Below are 27,014 nucleotides of genomic sequence, written 5' to 3' on the forward strand. Positions count from 1 at the left end.
CCCCAGCCATTTTGTTCCTCCAGTTGCTGCAGCCTCTTTTGTAGACATGCATATGCTCTGATTGCCTGTAGAGACTTCACTTTGGTTCCTCCTTGTTAGGTTTTTTTCTTAATCTAAAAAAGCTAAATTGATGTTTTCTCTGAGAGTCATAGCAATGCTTCTGTGAGGCACTGGCAATCCCAGTTTATCCAGTACATGAGACAGCCATTTAGACTCCTAGCAGCAGTATGTGGCTTTGACTAAGGCCTTGTCGGGGGGGCGGGGGGGAGATCAATATAATCTAAGATGTGAATGTAAACCAATATTCTACTGGCTTCACCATCCGTGGGATATTCTGATCTAAAAGTGTTTCTTTTCAGTCTAGCTTATGTTACTTGGGAAGGGATTTAAACTTTTTTCTTATTGTGGAATGAGTGTCAACATTGCAGGGTTATGCCTGGATGGCTAGCAACATTTTTCTGTATAGACAAGGGTTAAGGTTTGGTTGAGGAAACCAGAAAAACTCTTGCAGCTAAAACACTTCTTCATGGAGACTCCAACCATACTCTTTTTATATGCAAATACATCTGAGCCAGCACTGGGAGTGCTGGAACCTACTGCTGGGATAGGGAAATAGACTTTAAGGCCAGACGGGACTATCATGGTCATCTAGTCTGACCTCCTGCAGATCGCAGACCACAGACCCTCCCCACCCACTCTTCCTGCAATAGGCCCCTAACATTTGGCTGAGTTACTGACATCCTCAGGTCTTGATTTAAAGACTTTGAGTTACATAGAAGCCACCATTTAGTGTAGTTCAAATTAGCAAATGACCCATGCTAGCCCCAATGTTTGGTAGCCTGCATTGGAGATCAACAAGGTTCTATTTTACCACAGCTTATTTGAACTAATGCTAAATAAGAGGTGCCCCACATGCCCAGGCAGTGATGACTCAGCTTTCAAAACCGACATTTCTTTTTCATCCCCTTTTGTTTTTAAGGATCTGCACCGACTGTAAGGAATCACTGCAGCATGTTGTGACTGATGTATACAATGGAAAGTGTCTGGTGCCCAGAGCACATATGGTACAGAGTCCTGTGCTATCTTGGACTTCCTTGCAGCATCATAGCCGATGCACAACGAAACCAGAGAGAAATGACCATATCCTGGGAAACAAGGAAAGTGTGTGTGTGTGTGTGTGTGTGTGTGTGTTGAAAGACCATATAACACCAAGTGTCTACTGCTTTCTTGTTACCAAGTGTCTCAGGCAATCAAAATATGATACATTGTTGCAGCTGATGTTCTGCCCTGCACCTGTGTTTAATAGCTCTGGAGCCAGAGCTAAACAGAAGAGCAATTTGAGAGCTGCTATTAAGAGTTGCTAATTTCACAGCTAGTTAGGTGCTCCCTGGCTTCTGGGGATCTTTTCTTTTAAATTGAGCCTGGTTAAGAAAATCTAAGGGCAGGTCTCATTTCAGAAATGTGCTGGTACAGTAATGTTGGTTAGTGGTGACTTGCTATTTTTAATGACAGTTCCATGCTGGGAAAAGCCCTAGTGTACATGCAGCTTATACCAGCATAAAAGTGCTGTTGTCATTATAGTTTAGTTTGCTCAGGGAACTGGTATAAGCGATACCAGCAAAAGCACGTTTTTTGCTGATCTAAGGTGCATGTACTCTACTATAGCTATAACAGCAAATCTCTGAGGCCTAAGTGGGCATCTTGGGATATGGAAATATCCCACAGAAAATACCCCCTATCAGGTAACTATGTAACATACACCCATGCAATCCTCACTGACTGGTAACTTGACATTCTACATACTCCACCTTAGCCCAAACTTTGCATGATTTATGCAGTGTTAACTCTAGGGATTCGAAGCCCAAATACTGCTGAATGTGCCTTTTTTTCACTCCGTTTCTGGCAATTTTTCCCTATGAGTCTATTCTGACCTAATGGGTAATTTGCTGAGGCTGGCCTGTGGCAGCTGCAGACTTCTGTACTGATCTCTAGTCAATGCAGGGCCGATCAATCAGTGCTTTCATTCCGCTTTAGACGACTAAATGTACAAATGCCAGGGTAGTTTTAATAATACTACCAACAGACCTCTCTGATTAAACATTATTTTAAGGCAATTCCACCCTGAATTCCTCAGTAGAATAGGGAGGAGATTAAGGGCTCCGAGAGGAGCATGTTGGGATTAAAGTTTACCAAATAAGTAAGATTGCTGAAAACAGACTTTTTTTTCAAATAGGTGCATTTATTAGTAATACAGGTTATGGGGATTAGACTGTATTTGGTGTGTTTGCTCAATAATGGCACTGTTGGGTTGACTGCCCCAAACGGTCAGCAGGACAAAACTGATGCTCTAATTGTACCAGGACAAATATTGACCTTTCAAAATACAAGGTGCTGTGCCTGGTTACAGTTAGATGGGGCTTGTGAGGTGGAGAAGGAAATACAACATACTCCTAGTCCATTTCTCTGATTGGATATCTGAAGTGAGATCAGAGAAATGAACCAGGAGTATGATCTCCCTTACCCCAGCAAAAAGCTAGAGGAGGAAGGTTGATTCTTGGCATTAAGGCCTCAGGATGGGACTCAGGAGATGTGAATTCAATTGCTTGCTCTCACAAACTTTCTGTGACACTTTGGGCAAGTCACTTATTTCTTCAGTTGTCTCTGTGACATGTAAATAGTGATATGTCCTTTCTCCCAGCCCTTGGTCTGTTTTGTCCATTTAGACGTGTGAAGCCCTTACAAGAGGACAGTCTCTTACTATATATATGTACAGCACCTGGCACTGTGAGTCCCTAATCTCAGCAGGTGTCTCTAGGCGCTACTATAAAGCTAATCATAGTAATGAGCTATAAATCCCCTGCTTTCAGTGAAGTTACTATTGACTTCTGTCCGAAAAGTTAAAGCAGAAAATGAGTCACTATATGCTGTAGTTTTCTGTCAGCAGAGGGGAAGATTGTTTACATCAGCTTTTACTAACAAAACTCTCACCCTGTTAAATTCCCTTAGGTTCTTTTCCAGTTCTAGAATTGGGTCAGTACACTTCCTTTTGATCTTTGCATCTCTAGCAATGCAGCCCTTACTCCCAACTGCAGCTCTACTCATGGGCTATCTAGATTGTGCTTGGCTTCAGACCAGCTGCTCACTAAAGCCACTGCACCTCCTCATCCCAGCCTCTTTGCTGCTGAGAAATTCCTTAGCTACCTTGATAACCTGGATTCCAAAGGTCAAGAAGATAAATATGCCAGCAAATACAGAGCCACTCGGCTTGTTTCCATCTCAGTATTGATGGGAACTGCTCCTTCTCTCCCAAGGTCTAGAAATAGAATCTTTAGTCATGGAGGGAAGTGGTGAGATTACAAGGGATGCTGCAAAGATTGCAAACAAAACCTCATTACACATATCCAGACCAGATCCACACATGGATGATGCTTACAGGTTGCCTACCTAAAATTCTCACTCTAGTTTAAATAGGAAATGAATACTACATCCAATGCCAAGATAATACAGCAACAGGCACCCCAAGAATGCCTTTAATATAATATCACTGCCCCAAACTAGGTGTAAAAACCCTTTCCATCGCTGTAGTGTCTACAGCTGTCGCTCTCAACATGTAGACATTTTCTCTAATTCCAGCACTGAGCCCTGATCTTTTTAAGACTTCCAATCTTGATTTAAAGAGTTCAGGGGAGAGCAAATCATCACATCCCTAGTAAGTTATCCAAGTGGTTAATCACCCTCATTGTTAAATATGTGCCCTCTGCAGACTGGGCAGTGCTTCACACCACTTTGTAAGAAGCGCTTCAGGGAAGGGTGTGTCTGCTTCTGTGTTTGAACAGTGCCTGGCACAGCAGGGCCTCATTTCTGGTTGGGCTTTGGGCACTGCCATAGTAAACATGACTAAAACAGTAAGTATAAATGACTGCAGTAGGTGCAAGGTGCGTTGGGGAATCAGGTCTATTGTGTTTTCTTGCTGATTGCAAGCCCACCGGGGGGGGGAGGAAAGGGGGGAGTTTGCCTCTGCAGCAGCCCTAAACCCAGGCAATGGGTTAGAGCTAAGTTGTGGCAATATATATTGTATGGCTCTTAAAATATTTCAGGATTCTTTAGGATGTAAATTCGCTTTAGGAGAAGAGATTCATGATTATGAAATAACAGAGCTGGCTGACATGCTTTGTTCAAAACTTTTTTATGAAAAACAGCTTTTGTCAAAATGCAGATGTCTGAAATGTCCATTTGTCATAATTATGGAAATTTTCCTCAAAAAACTGAATATTTTGATTTTCACAATTGAAAAGTTTTAGCCAGAACTTCGTGGGTTTTTTGTGTTTTTTTGTTTTTTTCCAGCAAAAACCTGAAGGCTTTCAATGAAACCTCTTATTTTGCTTCCACAAAAACTTATGAATGTGAAACATTTCCCAACCAGTTCTCTAAATTAGCTACAGTAATAGGAAAGAAATCTCTGCACAACTCCCGCCCCCCCCCCCCCCCCCCCCCGACGTCCTCTGCAATACAAGAACACGTCCTGTCTTACCTGAAATGTCTTGGGCCTAGTTGTTACAACTGGGTATACAATTAATGAAAAAACTATATTTTATCTCTCTGTGACTGGTAAGACTTTCAAGACAGTCTTAACCACTCACCTCTGTGCACACATACTGCGGCTTCAGGGATTGTGCTCTGTAAATTGAACTTTGCTTACAGGTGCCTGTATGTCACTATTTCTTGGCGCAACCTGCCATATTTCTCATAATTGAACCCGCAGTTTATTAAAGGAACAGAGTTGGCTAATTATTCCCAGAAAACTTTTGCATTATGCATAAAATATTAACTAATTAGGTGGTTTCCAGATAGATATGCAAGCTGAAGGGTAAATGTTTCACCACTTGAGGACTATATATAAAATCATGCATTCCAATTAGTTTCTGCAAACCTAGGGCCCATGCAGAGAGGATGGAACTTTCTACCTTTTGTAGTAAATAGCTCCGAAATGCCCTGCTTCTCATGTATTAAGAGCAGCCGTGCTGCACAGACAGCTGTGAGTGGGCGGGGCGGGGAGGGCTCTTTGTTATATACAACCAATTCTATTCTGTTTCCTTTCCTGTCATGTCTTGGGCACTGAGATTTTGCCAGCTCTTAGGCAGATGACTAAGGATAGCCAGTGACTACTGGCCCATGTTTCACTGTAATGAACTAAAATGACTGTTTTTAATAAAAAAAAAAAAGTGTGTGTGTCTATAACACACTGTGGAGTGTTACAGCTCCCCCTCTGCTCATGCTCAGAGGATGACTCTGTTACAGCCTCAGGTAGGGTACCCTAGTCTTTAGCTCAAGTTATATCAGTTCATGCATTTAGCTCTGGAAGTCCCTGGTTCAACCACCAATGCGTTGGCCAAGATGGCAGCCAGCACACATCCTGTCCCACATCCCCACTGACCCTACTTGAGATCCCTGTGCCCAATAGATTCTATGTGCTGCTTCTGTGCCTGTGGTTGGGCAGGACAGAGGGAAGCCATCCATTGTTCATACTCCCTAGCCCTGGGCCTCTGCTCCTGGATGCCAGTGTCAGCAATTGCTCCCCTGCAGAGAAGCAGAGCTCTCAGCCCAGCTGCTCAGGCTATGTGCTGGTTTCTGGGATTCTGAACTGATGAATCCAAACTTGCACATCTGGAGACAAGTTTCACAGCTAGTTCCTCTCCCACAGGCACCCATTCTGTCGAATGCACTAAACCAAGCATGCTGAGAGTAGTAGTGCTAAGGCTGAGAAAGGATGCATGAGGCAGAATCTAATCTGATTGATAGAGGAACTCCTTTCTCAACAGTTTTTCAAAATGGTTTCCATCCAGCTTCACTGCATTGGCCAGGTGCTGCAATGTAACTTGATGCAGAGGGGGCTGCAGTGGTTGATGGACTATGGGTTGCATAACAATGAAACATTGAACACTTGAACTGCCTCAGCCTATTGAACCTAACCAGGCTAATTGGAGCTATTAGACTTTAAAAGACACTTGAGAATCAGGGGGTGGAAAAAAGAGTAGCTAGAGAACGCAAAACCTACAAGCAGGAAGATAGGGAAAGGAACAAAGATGCTGTCTTGGAATAAGTCAGTAATCTGCAGTGGAACTGCTCTCCAGGAAGGGAACAAAGGAGGAAAATTTCTTCTGAAAAGATGAAGAAAAATAAACTGTATGAGGAAGAGAAGGATCAGACAGGAGATTTACTGACATAACCATGCAGAGGGAATGTAATTCACCCTGCAAAGAAACTGACTGTCTAGGTAGTAAATCAGCCAAAAAGGCATCATTTGTCCTAGGAAGAAACTCTAGTTTTTAAAATATTAGGTCTGTCTGATCCCACTGAAGTCGATGGTGACCCCTCCTACCTTTCATTTCAATGGAATCAGACCCATTGCTCTGACTTCATTCTGATTTCTCTCTTCAGGTAGAAACTAAACATGCTGTTGGTGAATTTGATGTTGATGATGCTAGAGACTGTAATACCAGTGGGTAGGACTGGCAGATGCTGAGATCCGTATGGCTCTGCCATGCCATCTCGTTCCCGAGCAGAAACATCCTGTACTCCCCAATCTGATCGTCTAAGCAGAGAGTGCCAGTTAGATGATACTACTGAAGAAACCCCTCCTATGACTTAATCTGGGTATGATCTCAGTTCAAACAGGGCTGGTAACAAGTGCACCTGATCCACATTCAAATTTCTCCACAGTTGAACTGATCTGGGTTTTTGGTATGGTCAGTTCCAGCAAGAAGGTCCATCCTCCATGGGCCATTCTATGAGTTCTGAAGAAACTCCTACAAGCTGCTGAGCGCCAGTAAATCTCATTAACCTCAATGGTAGTTAATCAACACACTGCAGGATCAGGCACGAAGTCTGGGGGGTTGGGGGGTGGAGGCTAGATTCCTATCAACTTGTGTGACTGAATTACAAGCCTTGTGACTTGTTCCATTTTTTTCTTCCGGAAATTCCAGACTTCCTGGAGACCATTTATCTGAATCTCAATTTTTTCATTTTTTTAAAGTCAGTTTCTAGCCTGTATGGTGGCAGAAGAGAGCCTGGAACAAGAAACAAGTGTATCCAGAAGGCAACTCAAAAACCCCACAAATATTAAACTCATGGTTTTTTCCGGCAGCCTCCTGATTTTTGAGTGGTCCAGCTCATGGATTTTTTTTTATCTCTGGGGCTTGGCGATAATGAGTATCACAGGAACCTATTCTCTAACCTCCCATTCTACCACACTGCACCAAGTACCTTTCAGTCTTTATCTCCAGCATTCTGTTTAGCCTTTCTTGCATCTGAATCTCAAGCAGCTCTTTAAAAAAGAGACACATTTCATACATCATGATTAAAAAGACTGTCTAAAAAATACAAAATCCCAGCCATGGAAAGCCTTTTTTTATATCTACAGAGAGGGAAAATGAGCTACACTAGCTGCAGTGGAATTATTTATACTTTATTCTACCTCCAGAGAAGTCTTTAGAACCTGAGATAAGGCAGCATGCTTCAGAGTCCAGAGCCCTCTCTCCTCTGTGCTTGTACCAGCTCCCGATACTGTCATGCTGGCAAGAAGAAATATGCAGTCATCCTTGCTGCATATTCTGGCAGGGTTATTGTCAACTTAATATTTTTTGACACAAAGCCAAAAATGAAGGGCATTTGCATCTTGCAATTTTGCTATTTGCTTGTCTCGCTTCTGTTGCTCCAAATGACCTACAAGGAGTCAATAGCAGGCAGGAGAATACAGAAACCAGATAGAGATTGAACCAGGAAAGCTCATATTTTACCCCCAAAATGCCACCATTCTCTTTTTGGGGTAGGGAGGGGAAGAAAACCATTAAAATAACACACCAATGGTTTCACTTGTAGATTTCTCCTGACACTGGAAGGGCTTGTGTCATGGGGAAATCACGATCACTGCTTTGGTTTTTTATAAAAAACCATTATATAATTAAAGTCAATGTTGTGGGTGAAAGTGTGCAGTCTGTTCTTGGACCAATGCTGGCCAGTGTCTGATTTATAATGGTGCATTGATAGCCATCTGGATATTTGGTTTTTACCTTATTTCATATCTCGGCAAGAAGAAATTATGCATCATTAAGTCCGAGTGTTTTCTTTTCATTATAAGTCAGCAGCACTTACATGGATGTAATAATGAGGCTGTACATTTATAAGTGATTAAAAATGGTATAGAATGATCCTTTATATTTTACTACAATACTGGAATCCCAGTGAAATACCAAACAACCCCACCAAAAGCACTAGCTACTTTAAAACATTTTGGGTATAATTGTTCCATACATTTTAAACAATTCAGAACATACGGTGACTTCAAGCTGTCAGTTCCAACATTAAATGAAAGACTCTATGGTGCAATATTCAGCCATGGGTGCAATATTTGGTGCATTACACTCCCATGAGGATGCATTTACCCTGTTTATGAAATGGTTAATTTTAAAAGGTTGGAAGAGTCATAATGCAGCCATCAGCCAGAAGCCAAATGTACATAAAAGAGTGCAACCAGCAACTCAGAACACTGAAGCGCATGCCGCAGAAATCAAATAAATCTGATATTGTTAGCTATATGATGAGATTCTCAACACCCACCTGGAGTTCATTTACATGTGTGTATTACATAGCTGCATGCCTATATAATCCTATTTGTGCTGATTGTGATGCTATTCTCCCCTGAGGTCCACAAGATCATGGGGCTGTGCCCACGAGGGCAGGTACATGCTTCCACCCTCCAGACAGCAGTGAAGCAGGAGTCTTACATGACCTGCCAAGCCCAGCCCATCCGCCAGGCCAGTGCAGCAGGTCCACAAGTTCCCAGCTTTCTGTTATGCTCAGGTGGGGGTTGTCCCAGAGCATGCAGCAGAGAGCTGAATTTGCCCTTCGACAGCATTAACTCTCTGAGAGCTCTTTCTGCTAGTGAATCTGTTTTTTTGGGGAAGGGGAAGGGAGGATGCTGCTTATTGCTACTCTTCCATTCCTCCTCCCATCACTAGTCACTTCCACTCTTCCCATGCAGCTCTGCAGAGGGGGAAGCGCTAGTAGCGTGGAGATGCTGGGGCACCCCCGTTTCCCCTTCATATGGGCTCAGTTCAATTTTCTCTGCAGAGTCACACCTTTCTGTCCCATGCAGGAGCTAATATATAAAACTATCTGGACATGTTCCTAGAACTCGAAATGTGAACAGAATGCTACATATTTTGAAGAAAGGCCTCTACCCCCATACCTGTTATAATTATTGCTCCCAGATTCCAGAGTTAACGTCTAGGCAACCCTGGAATAAATTGCCTAGGGAGGTCGTGGAATCTCCGTTTCTGGAGATATTTAAGAGTAGGTTAGATATTTGTCTATCAGGGATGGTCTAGACAGTATTTGGTCCTGCCATGAGGGCAGGGGACTGGACTCGATGACCTCTGGCAGTCCCTTCCAGTCCTAGAGTCTGTGAATCTCTGATACATTAGGTGACTGCCCATGCACACCAGAGAGCACAGACTGAGCATGCAAAAGATTGCACATGGACTTTCACGTACACAAATGCATAGGTTACATTGAGGCCCATTTGGGAGGGAGGGGGGAACATGGCTTGCTTAGTGGAGTGCAGGACTGTGGTAAACTCTGTCCCAAATCTGGACTTTAGCGTACAAAATCTGGGTGCTTACTGTGAGCCTCCCCAAGCTTATACCCAGCTTGGATCTTATTTCGCTGCCACCAGATAGTATTGAGGCTACTATCAGCCTGGGTCCCAAAAAATTTCTTGGGGGCCCCTCCTGTCTCCCCAACTCCCTGGAAAGACCCCCAAGACTCATAGAAGTATGACTACCGCAAGGGATGACTCCCCACCCTTCTCCCTGCTCCTCGTGCCGCTCTGAGCAAGCTGAAGGGAATGAGGCAATCTCTTTAACATTCACAATAAAAATGGTCTCCGGTCTCTCCAAAGAGACAAGCCTTAAGCACCAAGGAACAGAGCTATTCTGCTCTCTTCCTTTCCGTAACTTGTTCCCGCCTCCCCTAACGTCACAGATAACGAACTCCGGGCACAAATTCCCTCCCCTTTGCCTCACTAGGAAAAGAAACTCACAATTAAAAAGAAAACTTATGATAAAAAGAAAGAAAATACAGAACATAATACGCATTAAAGATCAATACAGTGCTCTTGCTATAAGAAAAATATGAATAAAACAGTCCAATTTAAAAAAGATGCCCAATAAACCAAGTTCATGGCAAATAACACCCATGTAAATCCAAATCAAAGCAACATCAACCGATTCAACTTGTTCCTTTGTACTCACACTTGATAGTAGAATATTTGAAAGAAGATGGAGTTAGGAGGAAAGCTTGTTTACTCACAGCCGAGGAAAACAAAAAGACCCCGAGTTTCCAGTTCCCTCCCAGACTCTTAAAAAAAATCCAGGTCTCTGACTGGTCCTCTGGTCAGGTGTTTGGTTCCCCCTTTTGTCACCCTTTACAGGTAAAAGAAAATTAACCCTTACCTATCTACTTATGACAAGGACAATCCAGAACAAACCATATTCAAGGGGTGTGTGTAATCTGCACAGCCCTCTACAGCAGAAGCATCAGAACAGCTCCTTGCTGCGCTCGGGATGTAGGCAGGAGCTGGGAAATGGACAGTTGTATGGAACACAAACATCTTAAAAAAAAAAAAGTCAGCCTTGCAAGAGGGTTCCTGCAGAGAAACAGATACAAGTTACACCCCTTATCTACCTGAGGAATTCTGTCAAAGTCATGGGAGTTATTTGCATCAGAAGAGAGAACAGGGCTTGACAGAAGAGAGCAATGGAGACAGACAGCATGGGTGTAGTGGCGGGGGGGCACAGTTACATGGTATTCCAACTTTGGAGTTGGACTGAAGCATGCTACAGCACTTGGCTTCTTTGAAAAGATATGTGTAACGGGGTGCCTTCCCCCTGAAGGGCCTGTCAATCGCCACACAGGGCCTGAGCCAAAGTTCAGAGATCAATGGGGGTGTTTAGCGGGATATGCATTCTAGCTTTCAGACGGCTAAGGCTGACATGAGGGCGCAAGGCAGGGCACAGACCTTTAAGGAGTGGGACCTTTTAAGGAAGGATTCATTCAGGAAAGGTAAAAAGCTGTGAGATTCCTTCCTTATGCGTAAATGACTTTCGGTACCATCAACTTCCTTATGTACGTATTTCAGAGACAAATTACTTTCAGTCAGGGAAGTGAAGGGAAAGCCCATTTGTGTGGAACAAGGGGGTATATCTACACAGCAGCTGGGAGATGTAATTCCTGGCTTGGGGAGAGGTGAATGTACTGGTTCTGCTCAAGCTAGCCCACTAAAAGTAGCGGTGTGGCCATGGTGGCACAGGCAGCAACTGGAGTTCGTACTTTGAATCTTGCATGGAATTGTTGTGGGGCAGCTAGCCCGAGATGTCATCACTGCCACGTTGCTATTTTTAGGGCACTAGCTCAGTCAGAGCTGGCACATGTATGTCTACCCAGACTGGACATTAACCTCCTCGGCTGCAGGGTAGACGTACCATGAGGTCCCTTGGAAGGCAGTACATTTGAGTTATGCAATACGTGTTTGAAGATTACCTTGATCTATGTCTCCATGCACAAGGAACGAAAACGCTAAACTAATATGAGTTCTTGAAACTGAAGGAAAATAACAAGATAGAGCAAAAGTGAAATGTCAGGAGAGCACAGTGTGTCTCCCTCTGCAACAGTCTGCAGCAACTCTCAGGATAAAATGGCTGCCTAACTCCACATGCAAGGAAAGTTTAGACTTTTTTTTTTTAATTAAAGGTGCAGTAGGCAGTTCCAGAGATGTGTACTCTGCATGACTAGAAACAATGACAGTTAAACCTGAAGTGAAAGCAAGGAAAGCTGTAGCTGTGTGTGCTATAGGTTATGCTATAGCTTGCTCATTCACAGGTCGTTCTAAACCATAATGTATGAGTGCCCTTTCCAAGAACAGAGAGAGACTGGGGGACAGTATGCGGTGCCATATGTGTGTGCGCACGCGCGCAATTGTAGGAAGCAAGTAAAGAAGGCTCTCTTGGGGAGTTCAGTAATTCTGGAATGAGTAGAACATTGCAGGCAGCTCTCAGACAGCTGATCCCTGACTCAGCAATTTCAGGCAGCAGAAAAGATGATTCCAGGAGGTTAAATTGATTGCAAAGGAGGTTCTACAAACTTGACAGCCTCAGAACAGCTCAACTTCATTTAAACTATTTCAAGGTAATTCCAGGAGGGCCAACGCAGAGAGAGGGATGGGAAAACCAAGGAGCAGCTGTCTGCTCTTACACTGCACACATTTTTTCCCCAGTCATTTTCTTTTCTGTTTCTCCTTCAAGGAATAATATTTCTTGCAGGATAAAAATCTGTCAGTTTGTCTTGGTTTTTAACTGCACGCTTCCTTAAGGGAAGCCTTGGGGCCAGCTCCTCGGTGGGTATAAATCACTGGCTTCAGTGCAGTTGGTGGACTTGCACCAGTTGAGGATCTGGCCTATGGATCTGGTCACTTTTTAGGAGATGATGCAGCAGAACTTTGTAAGATCTATTATGGTTAGTAACCAGTACAACACTGGATTCTAAAAGCGTCCCAGAATGCCTTATTATGGGAGACTTTGACCATGGAGGAAGCAGTTGATGTAATATTTGCAGCATATTAGAAGGAGGTAGATGGAATCCGAGTGAATCAATTTTTTAGATGTTTGGTACTTTAGTCATCTGTCAATATTAGTGTAAACATTTACACTCCAACAGGAGTCCATATAATCACTTGTCTATCAGTCACTTACTACTGATTCTGCCTTGCTACCATTGTTAATATTTACACTAGCATTTTATTTGCTGTAAGAGTCAAATATTTATTAACTGCACTCAAATTTCCATTGCACTGAGAATGCCTGGGCTCTGTAGCAGACTGGACCTTTTACTTCAGTTTCCAGGTTGGAATTTTCCCACAGCAAAAAACTAGATTGTGAGAAGGCAGGGCCAGTGCATTATTCTTGCAACACAGTCTATTGCCCTAATTAGGATTATGGCCCCATTTTGCTAGGCACTGTGCATATACCTCGTAAGAGATGGCCCCTGCCTGGAAGAGCTTGCAGTCTAAAGGGAAAAGGCAGACAAGGGGCTGGAGATGGGGAACTGAGGCCCAGAGAGATTTGCCTGAGGTCATACAGGGATGTTTGTGTCAGACTCTGAAATTGAACACAAATCTCCTGAGTCCAAGTGCCGCAAGACCATCCTCCTCCTTTGTGTAAACTATACTGGTAGCAAATATACCAGTGGAAATTCTGCCACCCAGTCAGAAAGCTGAAACAATAGCATGTGACTGAAAGGTTCAGTCATACATCACTACCAACAAGTAGCAAGCAGCTGAAGCAAACAGTTCACAAATGATCCACTGATTTAAAATTGTTTATCCAAAGTATTGGAAAGAAAGTCATGAATAACCAATACGTTCACAGCTGTCAGGTATGACATGCAGATGATTCCCAGAGGAAAGGGGCCTAATTCTCAGCATATGGTTTGCTCCCAATGAAACTCAGCTGAAACTGCCTAGAATTGAATGGATTTTCATCAGTGCTTTGCTTTCTCTGTGGTGGTTTGTTTTTTTATGTCAAAACAAAAAGCAAAATCATTTGTGAAACTCAGTGATCTGAGACCTGAGTTTGTAACCAAACATGAAACCCAGTGAAATTTTGTCTTGTTCCCAGCTTTGTTGCAAACATTTTGCATAGACTCAATGATGTCTCATGTCTGGCATCTCCTCAGAAGTGGGGTGTTAACTTTTGAATGGAGAAGAGTACACTAGTGTTCTGTAGAAATCAAGCTGATGAAATACACAGCATGAACGCTTGCTTGAAGTTTATTTCCATTTCTACACTGGATAACAAGATGAAGTCAGAGCCGGCGTTTCCATTTAGGCGACCTAAGGGCACCAGGATTTAGGGGGGCAGCATTTTGCCGCTCTTGGAGGCAATTCGGCAGCGGGGGGTTCTTCCTCGCTCTGGGTCGCTGTCGACAATTCTGCGGCGGGTCCTTCACTTGCTCCGGGACCCGCTGCCGAAGTGCCCTGAGGACCGGGAGTGCGGAAGGACCCCCCCACCGCCGAATTGCCGCCAACAACCGGGAGCGCAGAAGGACCCCCACCTAGGGCGCCAAAAACCCTGGCGCCGCTCCTGGGTGAAGTCCTCTGTTAAAGGGCAGATGGAGGGGCTCCGAGGGGAGTGGCAATTCTAATGCTTTCTGTGTTTTGTCCTTTGGCCACATGATGAGGATTGGCTTACCAAGGTGCAAGGAGTCAACTTATTCATTAGCCACCTCTCAGTCCAAGGAGGAAACAATATTTGTGTCTGGCTGCAGACAAGACATTCTGTCAACGTTCTTTGTAAACATTCTACAGATACAAGGAACTTCTACCGGATGAAGTGCTTCAGGGCGAAGCTGCTAGGGCAGGATGTTACACTGCACATACCCCATACCATTTCTAGGGAGGTTAAGGTCCTTGATACGGTAGAGGAGAGTTCTGCAAACGGCTCAAGGAGGTCCCTGTCATAGGCTTTGATGGGGCATTTTCATCTCCTTATATCCTTTCTAGCCTTGCCCTGACTATAAAACTATGTGGGCCAGGTTCTGACAGAGCTGCTCTGGTTTGATGTCACCCTCCTTTGAGAGTAGTTCTATTAAAAAAAATCTGTGGGGGCTAGTCACAGAGTAAGGTACTGCTCAGTGTAAAGGGGGCAGAATCCAGCCCATGGAGAACACCTTTCTATGTCCATCTTGCATGCGCTCTCTCTTCTGCTTTTCTTAGTGTCTTTTTTCTTTCCTTCTGGCTGCCAGTGGTCAGCATTCTCCCCACTACCCCCATGTTGACATGCCTGAAATATCTATGCTTCACTGGTTGGGCTCTTGGAAGTGCTTTCCCTGCTATCACTTCTTCTAGAGAGACACATTCATTTGTCAGCTTATGGAAGGAATTTCTAGCATTCTGTGGCAACACCACAACTTAATCTTGTTGTAAGCACCTATAGACAATTAGCATACAAGATGTTTCCCTCTCACACTGCGCTCTAATGGCCTGAGAGCTCTTTTGTTTTTTCTTTTTAGAATCTAAAGAGAAATTATGTAAGCGTACAGGAGCATGTGTCCTATAAATGACATTAAGAATTCATGAGATGGTATCCATATGGAACCGTCACACTGGTATTGTTATTGTACAATAGTCAAGTATTCATTTTTTCTAATGAATTCTTTAGTCATCACATACATTTCTTTAGTATTAGAAATGCTGACACGACTCATCTCTGTGGTTTATTGAAACAATACAGCTCCCACTGGATTTCAATGCCTATGCTATTGGCTTTGTTCTAATACTTCCTGGAGATGCTGGGAAGCCAAGGCTGCTGTTTCTCAAGACTGCCCTCTTCTGGCAGTTAACCTAATTTTAGTGTGCTGCAATGGTGCTTTTATATAGGTCTAGGTAGCCTGCACTTGCTGATGTTGCATTTCTTCAGAAAGAATTACAGCACTAATGTGGTTGAGAATGATTTTATATATTTAGTCTCAACTTCTGTAAAGTTTAACGTAATCTAGATGTTTGCATTAATAAACATCTGTGTGCGTGAGTGAGAGAGCGGCAAGGTGACTTATTGAGTGAACTGAAAATCCTAGTAGCAATATTTTATCCAGTACTGTCGAACCATGCTCTTGTTCTGTGTAATAATTAATATCTGTGCCCTGCTAGCTTTCTCATGAGTATAGCAATGCATGTCCTCATTCCCTAGCAAAACAATATTTCAGCATTGTTGAGTTAATTCTCCAATGTCCTCCTTTTGTGACTTGTTAGTTGTACGATTACTGTAAATATAAAATTTTTGACCAAACTTTGCTGATTATCCCTTCTGCTTGTTATCTTCTACCCCTGAACACTGTGCACATCCTTAGGAAAACTGTATAGTTTGCTTTTCGCATTACCTGGATTTTTTCCAAGCAAAATATCCAAGGTTCTCCAAAGACCGTGTTAGAATCCTTAAAGCTTCCAGTGCAGACCTATCCCTGTTGTATTGGTGAGCATTTCTCCAGTTCACAAAGCTGGACTATAGCGCCTTTTTTTTTTATTATTTCCCTGGGGCTGGTTTAAATACATGTAGGAGTTACATTAGCCATGGATCTATACTGCAGGATTGAGAGATACTTCTGCATTTCTTCCCTGTAAAAATATTTCATTTCTTTCTCCTTGACACCAGTCAGAACATTCTGCTCCATTGATCCCATTTAAAAACAATTAGTAACTATTTGATCCCATTTGAAATTGGGACATAAGCTGATTTACCAGCAAGCTATTGTTGTTCTTACACCCAATTAAAATGCTCAAGGAATTGATCCCTGGTTGGAAACCAAAGGTCATTCCCACCCAGATGACTCAGGCAAAGTAAACCAGTTAAGAGCTGCTCAGTCGAATTTCTTTCTTGATAGATAATGACTGGGGGTTTTCACCAGGGATCTGAAATTTTTCTATTGATGAAAATCTGCCTTTTCTGATACTCAGAGTTATCTGTCTTTTCTAAACTTCAGGGCTCTTGCCAAATTCACAGGCTGCCCTGTGAATGTGCTATGTCCCACAAGAGCTGTGTATTTTAATATGACGTGGTTTCCTTTGTTCTGGAACCAAGAGCAGCCTCCATGCTAACAAAACATATAAGACCCAATGATGCATTTGAGGAAAGTTAACTGGCAAGGTGGCCATTCAATGTAGAAATGTTTGTATGTTCGTTCCTCCCTTGATGGTGGTTCTAATTTGGGAGTGCATCTGTTGAACTAGATTTGATCTTCAGAGCCCTGTAATATTGAATATTCCAAAACTCAAGCTCCACGGGAGATTAAAGGATAACTCTCTCACTGCTGGACCTTATTTAATGGCCATGAAGGGTTCAAATAGAGGCAATTATCTCTTTCTCAAAGCTTCTCCCTCTTTGTGCCTGTGTGTATATAGGAACTGTAAGGCACTCTGGATAACTACAATGCAGAGCAGTAATTTTCTCTCCTCTGGATGGTTTTGGGGTTATGGTAGTGGGCTGGGATTAGGGAGGTCTGGGTTTACTTCCTAGGTCTGTCAGCCTTTGTGTGATCTTGGGCAAGTCACTTACTCACTCTGTGCCTCCATCTGTAAAATGGGGATAATTGTGCTTCCCTTCCTCACAGGGATCCTCTGTAAATCCATAAATACTAAGAAGCTATTCCAGTGTCATGGAGTCGGGAGCTATATCGGTACCTCCTAGACAAAGATGTTCCGGGGAAATGTTTATATTTGTTTAAAGCTCTTCCAGTGTGTAACTTGGTTACCAAACTGAGCTGATCTGTGCTTCTGATCTCCGTTATACTGCAGTATATCTGGAGTAACTCCATTGATTCATATTGGAGTAACTGAGCCCAGCGTTTGGCTGCCCGTTAACAGTAGATGCTAACACAAAGAAGGCACAATGAAAGACTGGGACTGAAATGTCCCTCTTGTGCAGAAAGGCCAGATGAATACACAGCTGCACATTAGAACTGCTCTTGGCTACCTGATATGTGAATTCCCAATGCATTTTTTTGAAGATCCGGGCTACTACACAAGGCCCACTCTTGCTTCCCTAACACTGAAGTCATTGGGAGCTTTGCCATTGACTTCAGTAGGATCCTAATCCCTGGTCTAACGACTCCACTGAGTTTGTAAACATGGAGCTAATGGAGATCAGTGTAGGAATGGCCAACCAAGTCAGGGGTCATTTCTGCAAGCAGTGTGACAGGTATCTTCTGCCTTCAGGGACGTGGGTACCATGTGCCTTAGAACCAGATTGCGTCTTACTATGTGTCTCAGTAGAGTTAAATTGCCCCATGGCGTAACTACATTGTAGCCAATGTAACGTAGTGATTTTAAAACAGCAGTACCTCAATGTAGAATGATGACTTCACTTTACATCCTTCTCCTCCTCTGGAAAGCAGTGTTTTAGTACCAAATCCTTTCCCTAACAGAGTAACAAGGGGAATCCACCTTTTAACTTCAAAGACCCACCATTTACTTTATATATTCCTGCCAGTAAATGCTTTGTTCTAAGAATGTGCATGAAATACTGACAAGCCTCCGCTGATTGTGAGTACAGCTTTAAGAAGAGCACACCAGTGATTAAACGTTATGCAGCAGCTTTGCATCCTGTCCACTCAGAGTATAATTTTATTAGGGAATTGGCAGGCACATCATCTGGCTCTTATGATCTGATGGCTGCTTTTTGCTAGGCAGTTTGCTTTTCACCCTACGTATCACAGGTAAAATGAGCAGAAAGGGGAACTCTGGGATGGCTTTGAACATGGAGGACCAGAATCACTTTTAGCTTAGTGGCACCAGTTCCAGACTTCCTTTCTATTGAGGGCCTCATGGGTAGCACCCACTTGGCTCTGAAGCCAGGCTATTCTCCTTTATCACTACTTTCATTAGGACAAGATTCTTCAGAACATGCGGAAAGTGAGGCTAAGTGGTAGAGTGGGTGTAGTGAGGTGCATGCTTGGCCCCTCTGGTCTCAGCCCCTGTTGCCTTCTGCAATCAGTCAGGAAGGCCTCAGCTTGATGCAACACCAGTGGTTTTTATTTGCAATTTCCCCACCACCACTTTCTACCTATGTACAGGTTTTGCAGCCAACTCGGCTTGGGCCCGGGCCTCCCTTCTCTCTGGCTGCCTCCCAAGCGTTATAGCCCTGGCTAATGAGGCTGGCAGGTGCTGCCCCTTACCAGGCAGACACAGGGCTATCCAACCAGCCCAATCCAGGGGAATGGATTGGGGCTGGAGTGGCAGGAGTGGATTAAGTGCTTCTCAGCCAGCCCCCTGTCACAGTGGGCTAATGCAGTGTAGCTTCTCTCATCTGGAGAACCAAGTTCAAACTGTGCCTTAGGTCACAACTAAAACAGATTTATTTTTTTATGGTGGTCTCTAGGGTGAGAAGGAAGCAGACAATACAGAGTACAAAGGATCCTGACATACATCCGACTCAGTAGGAGTAAAGGCTGCAGAAACGGGGCACGTTCACACAGGTATTTTCAGTCACATGGGCCTGATAAAAGCCAGTCAGCCTGCCCAGGTGTCAGTCTGTCCAAGGATAATTTCAGGAAACAGCTAAAGAAGGTTCTGCCCGGTGACACATGCTCACCCAACTAATCACTGAATGATTGGCAATAGGTGAGCCAGTTCTGAAAAAATGTAAAAATTGTCCCACATCCAGACCCTGGATCTGAACTCCCTACATGGGGCAATCTCAGCTCTAGGATTTGAGAAGGAGCCTGATGCAAAGCTGGGATCAGGAACAGAGTGCAGCCAAACTTTGGAGAAGAGGTTCACCTGTAAAATAGAAGAATCCAGTCTTACTGAGTCTCCTTGCCAGAACTCTGGGAGGGTCTGAATATTTGAGAGAGGGATATTTCCTATCTGGCACTTGCGGTTAATATGCAGAAGCTGAAGGATAAATGCCTAAAACCTTGGCAGAGAACCTATTTCCAGCAGAATTTTTCCAGAGGCAAGAGGTCTGAATATTGCTGAGATGTTTCAGATGAGCACCCAAACTGAACCTGAATTCAACCTTTAGAGATTTGCCTGGCTCTTGTTATTAATTGTATTAGAGGGTGTGCTGCTATCATGCCCTATAGTGACGCACAGGGTAAAAGATAATCATCGTATTAGGAGTGTATGGTGAAATTCATCCATAGGTGAGGTCTCCTGTGGGATCTCTGTGGGATCTTTTCAAGGGGAATTTCCCCACTCTCTGGGCACCACAGCTAGCAACTGCAGAGAGGGCATAAAGTGCCCTAGGATGCCCTGCAAAACAGTCTGCATGGGAAGCTCTGTTATTCTGGCTATATGTAGAATCCAAAGTTTTACCCATAAAGTCTGTCTAAGATACTGACAGCCCCTATCCCTAGTTGCTGATTGTGTCTTTAATCCCCACAACACCTCTGACGGGTGGGGTCATGCTCTTTCTCCATTTTATAGCTGGGAAACTGAGTCACAGAAAGGGTGAGTGACTTATCCATGGTTAAGCAGGGACCAGAAGCCTGGTCTCCCATGCACTAAACTGGTGCCCTAACCACTGGATCATCCTTTCTCTCTAGAGCCTTGATCTTATCTGGGGCTTACTGTCAGTTCATTAACACAGAGCGCACTGTTAGGAACTATAGTGCAGTGTTTCTCAAACTGGGGTTGCCACTTGTGTAGGGAAAGCCCCTGGCGGGCCGGGCTGGTTTTTTTATCTGCCCCATCCGTGGGTCCAGCTGATTGCAGTGCTCACTGGCTGCAGTTCGCTGCTCTGGGCCAATGGGAGCTGCTGGAAGCAGCACGCGCCGAGGGACATACTGGTTGCCACTTCCAGCAGCTCCCATTGGCCTGCAGCGGCAAACTGCAGCCAGTGGGAGCCACGATCGGCCGGACCTGCGGATGGGGCAGGTAAAGAAACCAGTCTGGCCTGCCAGGGGCTTCCCTACAAAAGCGGCGACCCGTTTGAGAAACACTGCTATAGCAGATTAAATCTGAAAATGCCATTCATTTAAACACATTCAGACAGGATAATTTTGGGCCACAGCCTTTCTCAGGTTAACCTGTTTTACAAAATGGTCTATGGCCTACAAGGCTGGGGTTTTTTTGTTTTTTTTTTTAATTATTATTTTTTATGATGATGATTGTTTGGCCCATTCTACAGCATGAAAAATCAGCTCATTGGATTTCCTTTTGTCATTTTTACTTTGATCTCTCTAATTTAGTGGTGACGCATTGCATGCTAGGAGGGGGGAGCCCAAACACATATATTTTCATGTTCCATAAGTGGTGCTTGCTTGGGAGTCTTTACTGCCAAAGCCAGTAGCAACGCTCACACAGCTCTGTGCTGCTGGATGTGAGGAACTGTGCAGGGAGAGGGCATTTCATCACATGCCAGCCCCTGTTGTTTTAACACTTGGAATATAATTTCAGCATAAAAGAGTTTCACCTTGAAACCATGTCACACCCTATTAAGGCAGAGAGGAAGACAGGTCAGTGGCCTTTTCTCCACCTGGGAATAGCCCCAAATCAGCAACTGCTGTCCCTGCACCAGTGCTGACCCCTGCGTTTAGACAAGGACAGGCAGGAGTTTGCATTGATTCAACGGATCAGGGATTGCTCATTACACAGGGTAACCCTTGATTAACTCAACTTCAGCTTTCCACTGTTCACCCAAAGGGGATAGGACTTATGCAGATCTCTGGCCACTGAGCGCAGAACTGAAGCTACTCTCAAATATATGCCTGGCCTGTTTGGTTTCTGTGTCTCTGAGTAGATATTTTCCCAAGCGCCCTGCATCCTGCATATACACACATGCTGCTCCTGCTGCCAACAGCCCACACAAAGATCTCTTATTCAAAAGGCTTGTCTGAAAGCAGTTGGAGCAAGGTGAGCTGATGGCAATCAGTAGTTTAAAGCACTGGATAACAGAGCAGAGAACAGAGCAGATTCTCTCATGTGAGCATAAGTTCAGAGCTCTTGTCGCTTTGCAGCAATCACCAAGAATAAAAGACTCTTGCATCAATCCACCAAGATACACAGTCCCTTCCTCTGAACCTTTTAAAAAATGTGTTTGTTCAGGAGCTTGTAAGATCTCCACCCTTCAAAAGCTTTGTTATGCACTGAAGAGGAATTTTTTTACCCTTGGAGTGCCCTAATTATACAGAGCATTGATTTTTTACAATGCATTCATGGATTGATTGTACTGCTATGCTCCTCCCACAGGAAGCAGCTTGCACGCTAGCATTTTTTGATCTCTCCAAAGTATTCCCTAAGGTGAATCAATGGCTCTTGCATCTTTTTGTCTCTCCCTTAACTATAAGGGAAGCTGACAATGTCTTGCTACTAAAATGAGCTGTAAGAAAAATATCTGAATATTATTAATTTCATCAAAAAAATCTTAGGTACAGCAAAATATATTGTGGTAAGATAATGTCCCCATATAGACCCAGCTAATTGTAATAACAGAAGAACCACAGGGACTTCCATACCACTTACCTTTAATAAACTAGCCAAGATAGAGACAATGATACCGTCAGAAACAGAGTGCATAATAAAATATAAAAAAAATCATTAAATGGTTTACTAAAGGTGGCGGGGAGACAGAGGAGATTTAAGTCTTTTATGGCTTTGGCACATTTGTAAAAGAAATCTTGAAGATACTGGTATAAAGCAGACTAAAGCCTTTAATTTACACTAAAGCAGAGGGTTCTCTTAAAGATATTAGCTCCAATTTTTAGGGAGAGTGTGCCAAGGTGGTAATGGAATAGACACAGATTCAATCTGAAGGCTTTAATTCATGTCCTAATGACTGTACATCATAATCTGAGTGACAGCATGGCTCGTTAAGTGCCTGATCCAAACCCCACTGAAGTCAATAGAAAGATTCAGGTCCTAACAGTGATGTTTCTGTAATAAGACCCAACACAGAGGATAGCTCCTAGAATAATGGGTTAATCTGGGATTAGCACAGAGATCCCTGTTGGGTCTGTATCTGCTGGCAAATACTTTATGTGGAGGTTTGATTCTGTTTTCATGAGGATACTGGAAATAATACTTTTGTCCATTCTGTTCCTTCGTTTTAACTTAGATCAGTGGAGGGGGTTTCATTCTAGCATGTCTTTTGCAATAAGGTTTGTTGATTTCAATCTAGTCCCTCAGTTTTACAATCCAGGGATCATATTTGTTCTGTTCGTACAGCACCTAGCACAAAGGGGTCCTGATCCAGGGCTGGGTTCTTGGTGTTAAAAGTAATTCGGCTTGGAAGGCTTAGATTTGTGTCAGTGAATGTCAGTAATCATTGTCCTCACTTTACACACACAAACTGATGAGAAAATATTTCCATCAGCAATTGAAATGTACAGAGGCAAAGTAAGGGAGGCTACATGAGAACTTAGAGTTTGATTTAAAAATATTGACTTAGTATATTTTGACATACGATGTTGAACACTTGTATTTTAATGGTTATAAAGCTGTAACTTTTTGAATCTAAGTGTCTACTGTAATTAATTATTGCCCTACCCACTCGTTGTCTGATGCTCCTATAATTTCCTGCAATTGTGAAAATTTAAATAGATTATATCAGTCAATTTTTAAGCTTTATAAGTTTTAATCTGTCAACATTATATTTAAAAACACCAAATTCAGCCAAGCCTACAAATAATAAAGCCATCAGAAACGCCCTGATGCCCAGCCTCTTCTGCCACTGTCCCACCTCATGAAGAGAAACTAATCTTTTTATTATCATGGGTGTAAACTTTCACACCTCTGTTATCAATTGCGCAGTTATGACCAGGTTTCCCTGTGATGCAATTTACTACTCTGTAACTATATAGGATGAAGAAAGGTATTGTTGTTCCAAAAAGGAAAATCTAAATCACTTACAAATGGTTTTTAGATTTATTTTTAAAGGGGAAAAAGTGTAATGTTGATCTTCCGTAGCTGGTATCAAGAAGACACATGGATGTGTACATGGGTGCTGGAACTCGGGGTGCTGGAGATACTTCTGCACCCCCGACTTGAAGTGGCTCCCATCATATACAGGATTTACAGTTTAGTTCAATGGCTCTCAGCGCCCCCACTGTAGAAATTGTTCCAGCACCCCTGAGTATAATACAGTCAAAGGTACAGTTTAGCTTCGATTCATCATTCACGTAATATTGGTGTCTGAAACTGATAAAATCAACAAAAGCCCAGATTTGCCCCTGGAAGGGAGTGCTGATTCTCAAATAAGGTGAGAGCAGCATCATTCCAGCACTGATTAAAGCAAGCAGTCTCCATTTTGTTAGGCTCCTCTTCTTTAACGGTTCGCCTGGCCCCAGGCTTCCAACATGAATGGCAGTTGTTGGCTGGGAAGATAATGCCCTTTTGTAGCTTTTTGCTCCCTCGTGATCTTAACATGTTGTGTAACAGTCTTGTGATTTCTTTGCTCAGTGGTGTTTGGAGGTTTTGAATGTACATTTCTCCCGTTTTATCTGTGCTGACTATGAACCTGATCCGGCTCTGACTAAATTCAGTGGTAAGACTCCTATTTACTTCAGTGGGAGTTGGATCAGAAGCCAAAACTGCAGATGTTGAACACCGTGAACTTTAGAAGACCTCACCATGCAAGTATAAGCTTTGTGCATTATCTCCCTACCTCTAGTGCTAAGGGGAGACTTTATCAATGAGGAGTGAATATCAATATAAAATATATTCGGGGAATTGGATCCCAAAGTTAGACTCTTGAGTCTGCATTTAGGCATCTAAAGAAAGAAGCCAGATTTCAAAGGTGTAAGAACTTGAAGTTCCCATTGGCTTTAATATCAGTCTGGGAGCTTAGCTCTAGGCATCCATATTTGAAAATCTTAGCCAAGGTCCATGCCCTGAGCATCTTACAGTCTGATTCCTTTGGGTACATGGCAGCTAATTCAAAGCTGATCAGTGATGGAAGTCTCAGAGGTAGGCAGTCAGAATATGCTGTAGGGGGAAGCATGGCTTGAGGTGCTGTGGGATGCATACCTGAGCTCCCTGGAACCAAATGCAAAGGGACTCTTGGGAAAATCTAAACACAGACTAGATTCTATGGGGCTGAGCCCAAGAAGCTACAGAACATGCAGGGTCCACATCCAAAACTGCAGCACTCATTATGTCTGAGGAATAGGGCCCTATGATCCTTACCTCTCAAGCCCTCGCCTTTGGGATGGCAGGATTTCTCTTTTCAGTTCTCAATAACCTAGAAAGGTAGCCGATAATTGGCTGGATGTTCCAATTCATTTTTCCCTGAAAACAAATGTCGCCTCCTGTATCAGAATAGTGCCAAATGGATAGAGTGTCATAGTGGCTCACAGTGTTGGCTCTTCCAAGTTCAATGTCACGTCTCCTGCACTAATGCCTGAGACTTCAGAGCAAGGTCAGAAAAAAAGTCCCATATTGTAGCTTTGCAGTTGTGGATTGCTAGAAGAGGAAAGGGGAGAGGGGATCCCTCCTGCCCCATGGGGTAGTCAGTTTATGCCCTGAACGTGAGCGATTTACCTTTATTTCCACATCTTACCCAGTCCCCTGTTCTAGCCACCAGACTAGGCTGTCCCCACTCTCTAACAAGGATTTTGGCCTCTTGTGATTTTGGTGCCCTTTGCGCCACTCACATTATTACTTTGTAAAGTAACTTAAATGCCTGCTGCCTTTGGAGCGATATCATCTGGGCGCGGCTCATTGCAGGCGGATTCTGTAGTCTCGGCCAAAACCTGTGGCCTTGAAATTAATCTCCGCCAATCTTTAGATTGCAATCAAACTTTCTAACATGGTTTTCCCTGTCCCCTTTTCCCATCTCCTCGGTTCTGCCCCTCCTTCATTGAAAATGGAAGCCGGGACCATTGATTCTATATAGTCTCTCATGGCTCCTAATATGGTTCAGTTGTTCCCTAATTCTCAGTGAGCTGTCTTCCAAAGCCGTCTCGAACTGATGATATAATAACAGCTTGCTCATTACTGCAAATATAAATAGTTGAAGCATCCCCTGAGAATGGACGCAGCTGGTGGAACTTCACATATTAGCACCGCATTAATATTTATGGCAGCTCTGTGTAAGTATGCAAAATATTGGCGTGCCTCCATGCAAAAGTTTACACATCTGTCATTCCTGATTCTGCCTTAATATCCTACACTGGTTAGTAAGCTGGAGTGGAGAGCTTGGGTCCCTGTTCAAACTGCAGCCAGAAGAACAGTTTACAGGGCCCTGCCCAGCCTAGTGTCTTTGGGCTTGATTCTCCTCTCACAGCAGTTTAATGCCATTAAAGTCTAGGAACTAGATTCTGATCCTATTTAGGCCCCAATCCTGCAAAGCACTTATGCATATGAGCAGTCCCATTGAATTTATTTCTCCACAGGCTGTGGCCATTTAATTGAATCTCATAATTCAAGTTAAGCACATGCTTAATGCTGCAGGATCAGGGCATTATTCCAGCACGACAAGGATGGCGGTCCATTGACTTTGAGGAATTTGGATTCACACAGGTGTGAGATTGGAGCTTGTTCTTTACACTCCAATGCTGCACCAGTGGATGCCATTGTCTGCACTGCCATCAGGAAATGGGGCGGCGTCAGGAGGCTCGGTTGGGTTTTGAAAGGACAAGGTGGCAATCCGCATAATTGTTCTTCTAACATTTAAACTGTCTCGGCTAGGATTCCAGTCAGTGACTTCCCCTCGGGTTAGACGAGAGAGAAAGTAATGGTGCCATAAAAGCACGTTTCAGTATATCTTTAAAGTTTAAAGAGTTTAATTGAGGGATGGCTTGCTGTTTGGGATGAGTCTGCAGTGTGGCACTTCCCTAGGAAAGGCACCAGGAGGGTCAGTCCTGCCCTGTAACTTCAGGCTTAGGTATTCCTAGGACTAAATTTTTACCAGTTTCTGCTCCAGCGGCATGTCAGATTTTAAATGAAAATAATATCAGATGGTGCAAATCTTCAGTTGGTGTCAATTAGCATACTCTGTTTGCTTCGGTAGCAATTTGCACCAGCTGAGGATCTGGTGCAGCTTTACTAGTTTAATGTTTGAAAAATCACACTGCATTGCCAATTTATAACCATCTTAAGGATAAAGAACTTGCATTTTAAATAGCACCTTTCATTCAGAAGGATCTGAAAGCACTTTAAAAACTAGCCAATATACAGGGACTCTCCATGATCACAGCACCCATGCCTGAAATGAAGCCACCTCTCCAATGGAAACACAGTACCCAGCATCCTTGCACAACATTTTTAGGACCGAGGATGAATATCTTTTTACTAAAAGAAACTGCATGAGGCATGCAGCTAGGCAAATGTATTACCTGTGCGCTCAAACGTTGTACACACACACACACACACACACACACACAATTCTTTGTATGTCAACGCACTGGTTTGCCATGAGAGATTAAATATTACCCATTCTGTTTGCAGTTTATGATCCCCCTCTCTGCAC

Source organism: Chelonoidis abingdonii, chromosome 14, assembly GCF_003597395.2.
Source record: "Chelonoidis abingdonii isolate Lonesome George chromosome 14, CheloAbing_2.0, whole genome shotgun sequence".
NCBI classification, from domain to species: Eukaryota; Metazoa; Chordata; order Testudines; family Testudinidae; genus Chelonoidis; species Chelonoidis abingdonii.